Raw genomic sequence first — 5742 nt, 5'->3', positions numbered from 1 at the left:
CCACCGCCCGCCGCTCCTGGGGACATGTGGGGCCCCGTGTGGAAAGGGAGCTGCACCCTCCTGAGAGACACGCCCACTCTTAGCCTCTCGTGGCCGGTGGTGCCGTGGGAAGGGCTCGCCGCGCGGCCTGCCTGGCTGTGCCAGCACGCGGAGTGGCAGCCAGGTGACCTCGCCCAGCCCTCCCTGTCACAGGAGCCCTGTCTCCTCAGACTCCTGTCACCGTATGCAGAGCTCCCAGCCCGAGACGCCACTTGGTGCCGAGTCCTTGGGGTGGCACTAGGGAATGCGTGGCTGTGGGCACAGTGGGCAGCAGAAGGTGGGCAGGACCCCACGAGGTATCGGGGCTCTGGGCAGGGCACGTGGCACTGGGTGACGGAGGCGGGGTGGGCAGCCAGAGCACACTCAGCGGGGACATGTCAGGCCTCCAGGTACCGCGGGGAGGAAGCGGAGAGGGGCGAAGGAGAGGGCGTCTGTCTGCTCATAGCCGTCTGTGGGCCGTAATTAGCCAGTTAAGGAGGAAACAGCACTGCAGTTCCGGGCTACACTGGCGTGTGTTGAGATAATAGCGTTTGATTGAGCACGGAAGTTCATCTTCAGCATAGGAGAGCGAGCGACTGGCTTTTCCTCCCGGGCTTCAAAGGAAGAAGGAAGGTGCCATCGCAGGCGCCCAGGGTCACTCAGCCCCGGAACTGGCGACCGCGCCCGCCGCCCACGCCGCACCCTGCGCCCACGCCGCACCCTCGTCCACGCCGCACCCTCCGTCCACGCCGCACCCTCGTGCCCCAGTGCCCTCTGAGGCCGTTCTGGAGGGCTTTAAAATTGTCCTGCATGTCCTGAGGTGCAGTCCGTTATGGCTGCCAAGAGCACACGAGGCATAGTCCCCTCGGATGGAGCCGGGTCTTGTACCACGCTTTGTCCCCTCGGATGGAGCCGGGTCATGGACCGCACTTTGCCCCCTTGGATGGAGCCGGGTCACGGACCGCGCTTTGCCCCCTCGGATGGAGCCGGGTCGCGGACCACACTTTGTCCCCCTCGGATAGAGCCGGGTCGTGGACCGCGCTTTGTCCCCTCGGATAGAGCCGGGTCTTGGACCGCGCTTTGCCCCCTTGGATAGAGCCGGGTCTTGGACCGCGCTTTGCCCCCTTGGCTGGAGTGATTCCGCGGAGGTCCAGAGGGAGTGTGTGAGCAGGCAGGGTCACCACCAGCCCGCCCTCGGCACTGGCGTCTACCCTCAGGTCCTATCAAGGCTGCTGAAGCTTGTTGTCACCACCACGTTTCAGGCAGGAAGGAGAAAGAGGAAGCAAGCACAAAAGAGGTGAGCCTCCAGGATAGCCAGCCACCTCTGAGGACGCGGCGGGGACTGCGGCACCATCCCCTCGGCTGCCTGTCCTCTCCTAGGCAGGTCGGACAGCTGTACTGTGACCCTGGGGCATCACCACCCACGGAGCAGGTGTCTGACGGCAGACCCCCGGGAGAAGGGCAGGCCTTTGCCAGAGACCCACGTTCCCCGGCTGTGTTGAGAGTGTGTTCACCTCCACGGCAGCTGGGGCAGAGAGGGTGCGGGTGTTCTGGGCGCCGCACCCCGGGCCCTGGCCCCGCATGGCTGGCGGCACCGTTCTCCCCCGCGTGTCCAGGAGCTGCACACGCCTGGAACCGGCAGCAGCCCGTCACTAGCCGCGCACTGCCCACTGGCCCTCCTCCTGCGGGGGAGTGTCCGCTCTGCTGGGAGAAGCCAAGCCTTGGCTTCTCTGGGCTTGGGCAGCCAGGCCAGACCAGCGCTGTCACTGCGGGGTCACTGTGGGGCTCCTGGGCAGATGCCGAACCGACCGGAGGCCAGGAGTGCGCAGGAGTGGGTGCAAAGCATGGGCCCCACTTGCGTTTCTGACCCTCCCCGCCGACCAGGGGCATGCTGCCCCATCTTCTTTCGCCCCCCCCCCCCCCCCGCCACAGGCAACGAGGGCCCCGCTCAGGCTCGCAGACAGCTCATGTCAGCTGGGAGAAGCGTGCGGCAGAGGTGAGGGCGCCCGCCTCGGAGCCCAGGCAGAGACTCAGGGTGGCGGCCGCGTGACAGGTCGTCCTCCCAGCAGCCTCCGCTCCGTCGCCGGTTCTGTCCCGTGACGTTTCCGTACACGGCATCTCAGAGCTCAGGCTTTGAATGTCTTTCCATGTGGCCTTCAAGAGTACGGTGTCATCAGTGACCTTTTAAAAAGACCGTGGGGGCTTCATTAAAAACTAAACTTGGCCACTTAATTCTGACAGTCCTGTCTGCGCCTGGGTGCGGGCGTGAGATCAGCCGTCAGTGCACAGCCGGCGCCGCCACTGCCCCTTGGTGTCTGACACGGCGTCGTAGCAGCCACTGAGCTCCGGCCCGGCTCCAGGGCAGTGGTACCGCTCGTGACAAGAGAGGGCCAGCCAGTGAGAGCCTGGGCCAGATGGGGCCAGAGCACAGTGCTGGGCAGCCCCGGGTGGTGACGGGATCTGAGTACCGTCCTGGGCAGCCCCGGGTGCTGACGGGGTCTGAGTACCGTCCCGGGCAGCCCTCCTGGGCTGTGGACTGAGTACCGTCCTGGGCGGGCCTGGCCGTGATGGGATCTGAGTGCTATGCTGGGCAGCCCTCCTGGGCCATGACGGTCTCTGTGATGGGCTCGGGGCTCTGTGCTGGGCAGCCCTGACCAGCTCTGAGGCCTAGGGCAGTCTCGGCCTCTGGGTCCCAGAGTCTCACGGGATGGTGCTCATGGGACACGCTCCGGCTTGCTGTGAGCGTCAGTCGGTGACTGTAAATGTGTGTGAGAAGCTCGGATCCAAGGCCAGGTTTACAACCAGGGAGACCCTGACGGGATGGGCCCAGACCCACAGCAATGGCTAGGCCGGTGCTGCCCCAGGTCGCACCCAAGCCCCTGGGCCAGCTGGGCTCTGCTGCCGGGGTCTGCCAGCTCCTGTCCACCTGCCCAGCTCCTGCCCACCTGCCCAGCTCCTGCCCACCTGCCCCCAGTCGGCCTCCTGGAGCCCTGATGAACGGAGGGCTGACAGGGCTCCTCTGTCCACCTGAAGTGGGGCCGCTCTGCCCCCACCCTGCCCTGACCGGCCCTCCAGCAGGTGAGGAGCCTGCGAAGGGGGACCCTGGAGGGGTTTCGAGTGCTCTCCAGGGGCTGCCGATCCCGCCCTTGGCCATCCCGCAGCTGGATGGACACAGACACCGGCAGGCGGCCAGGGGCCAAGGGCCAAGGGACAAGGCTCTCCTGCCTGGGCCCGGGGTGCCCACACAGACGGCCAGGAGGTGGCTGGGGAAGGCCGGACAGAAAAGGAGGGTGCTGACACACACCTGCTCCTGACTCAGGCTTGCTCCCTGACACACGCCTGTTCCCCAACACACACTCCCTGACTCACACCTGCTCCCTGACACACCCCTGTGCCCTCACACATGCCTGCTCCAGACACACGCCTGCTCCTGACTCATGCCTGCACCCCGACACATGCCTACTCCTGTGACACATGCCTGCTCCCTGACACACGCCTGTTCCCCAACACACACTCCCTGACTCACACCTGCTCCCTGACACACCCCTGTGCCCTCACGCCCCCGCCCGTGACTCAGGCTTGCTCCCTGACACACGCCTGTTCCCCAACACACACTCCCCGACTCACGCCTGCTCCTGACACACGCCTGTTCCCCAACACACACTCCCTGACTCACGCCTGCTCCCTGACACACCCCTGTGCCCTCACACATGCCTGCTCCGGACACATGCCTACTCCCATGACACATGCCTGCTCCCTGACACACTCCTGTTCCCCAACACACACTCCCCGACTCACGCCTGCTCCCTGACACACCCCTGTGCCCTCACACATGCCTGCATGGGCTCCAGAAGGCCATGCCATCTCTAGGGCAACAGCGTCCTCTGTCACTCTAGGCTCTGCCCCTCGAGGAGGGCTTGTGCAGGGCAGAGAACGTGCCGGGAGCACGTGCTGGCGACTTGGAACTGGCCTTGGGAGCAGCTTCGGCGGCAAGCCCAGTACTCCCTTCAAGGCGCCACCCAAAAGCCTCCGCAGCCGGGCGGGCAAAGGGCTGACCCAGCCCCCGCCTGAAGGCCAAGCTTTTGGAGAAGGTGCCGGCCCACCCCAGCCCAGGCCCCGGCTTTCACCTGCCCCCACCCTTCCCTGCCCGTCCTCGGCAGTCCCCCTACGGGTGAAGGGCCCCACACCCTGCTGTGGCGCCTGCCCTCCAAGGACCTGTACCAGCCCTGGAGGGAGCCAGGAGACGTGAGCTCTCTGCCCAGTCAAGCCAGGAGGTTCTGCAAACTCTGGTCCCTCCGCCTCTGTGACTTGCAGACACCCACCTCCTTCAGGGCTGAGCGGTCTGGGCCTGGCCTTGCCCTCTGGGTGGGGGTGGCCATGCTGCACAGTCCACTGCCCTGAGCATTTCTGCAGTGCTGGCCGGGGGCAGCGGGTCCCTAGGAGCAGCCCCTGAGAAGCAGCCTGAGAACCCTTGGGCCTTCTGCCTCCCGAGCTACCCGGGAGAGTCTGCTGAGGACCGGGAGGCTGAGTGCTGTCGTCCACTGAACACTCGGAGTTGCACAGAGCTCCTGCAAATCACCTACTCCTGCCCCCAGGCCCCCGGGGACCCTGTTCCGGACGGCCTCTCACACACAGGGCAGCGTGGGCCTAGGAAGGGACCTTCAGGCAAGCAGGCCAGGAACACAGACAGCAAGAGGAGCGTGGCAGGTGCTCACGGCGCCCTGCACCGGGGAGGGGACTGTGCACCGTGGGGTCACACCATGAGCCTGCTCCCTGCCATCAGAGCGAGCCGGCAGGGCAGAAACGCCAGCAGCCTGCAGCCTCCCGATAACGGCTCTAAACAAAGGGGATTTTCGAGTCACCAGTTAACAATGGCTGGGTGCGGGGGCGGCAGGCGAGGACTGTCACAGTGAGCTGTGGAGGACAGCCCCGCAGAGAGCCGGCCACGTCTGCGTGCATGCAGGGCGACCTACAGAGGCTTGGTGCGAACAAAACAAACCGCCTTCGCCCCACAGCCGCCCTGACCCACACTTCAGGAGCTGGGCAGTGGCCTCTGCTCACGCCTCTTTCACCTGAGCCGGGAGCTTGCTCTGGGCCTCCCACTGTGGCCATGCCCAGATTGCTCACAGCTCTCTCACTCACACTCACTCACACACGTTCACACTCACTCACACACACTCTCACACTCACTCACACACACTTGTACTCGCGCACACACACACTCGCACACACTCCCAATACTCACTCTCACACTCACACACACTCAGTCACTCACACACACTCGCACACTCACTCACGCGCACACACGCTCACATTTGCACACTCGCACATACTCGCACACTCACACACACTCACAGCTCTCTCACACACTCGCACACTCACTCACACACACTCTCACACCCACTCAACACACTCGCACACACACCCAGCGCTGGAGGAGGGCCCTACCTTGACCGATGCTGAACTTGCCCCTGCCCGGGCCTCCCCCAGGGCTGGGAGGTGCGATTCCACACCCAGGCTTCCCTGTGCCCAGGGCAGCTCCCACCCAGGCCGGAAGGCATCTCCCTGCCGGCTCTAACCGCCTAGGCGTGCTGTCCCCCGGCCAGACCACGTGCTCCTCCAGGCCCGTCTTCTGCGGCAGGCTCCGCGGTGTGGGCCAAGGAGCAGAGTCTGGAGCCACTTGGAACGCTCCGCCTCGGTGGCCCTCAGCCTGGCGTTCCTATC

The 5742-nt window shown here is 65.3% G+C and overlaps 1 protein-coding gene across 1 annotated transcript in view; it reads left to right on the top strand.

The window, feature by feature from the left end:
• KIRREL3 (kirre like nephrin family adhesion molecule 3) overlaps positions 1-5742 on the top strand; it is a 395674-nt gene that overhangs the window by 264736 nt on the left and 125196 nt on the right. The gene's annotated exons all lie outside the window — the stretch shown is intronic.

This window comes from Tupaia chinensis, unplaced genomic scaffold (assembly GCF_000334495.1).
Source record: "Tupaia chinensis unplaced genomic scaffold, TupChi_1.0 Scaffold000037_4, whole genome shotgun sequence".
In the NCBI taxonomy this organism is placed as follows: domain Eukaryota; kingdom Metazoa; phylum Chordata; class Mammalia; order Scandentia; family Tupaiidae; genus Tupaia; species Tupaia belangeri.
This window is presented reverse-complemented; position numbering and strand designations above follow the sequence as displayed.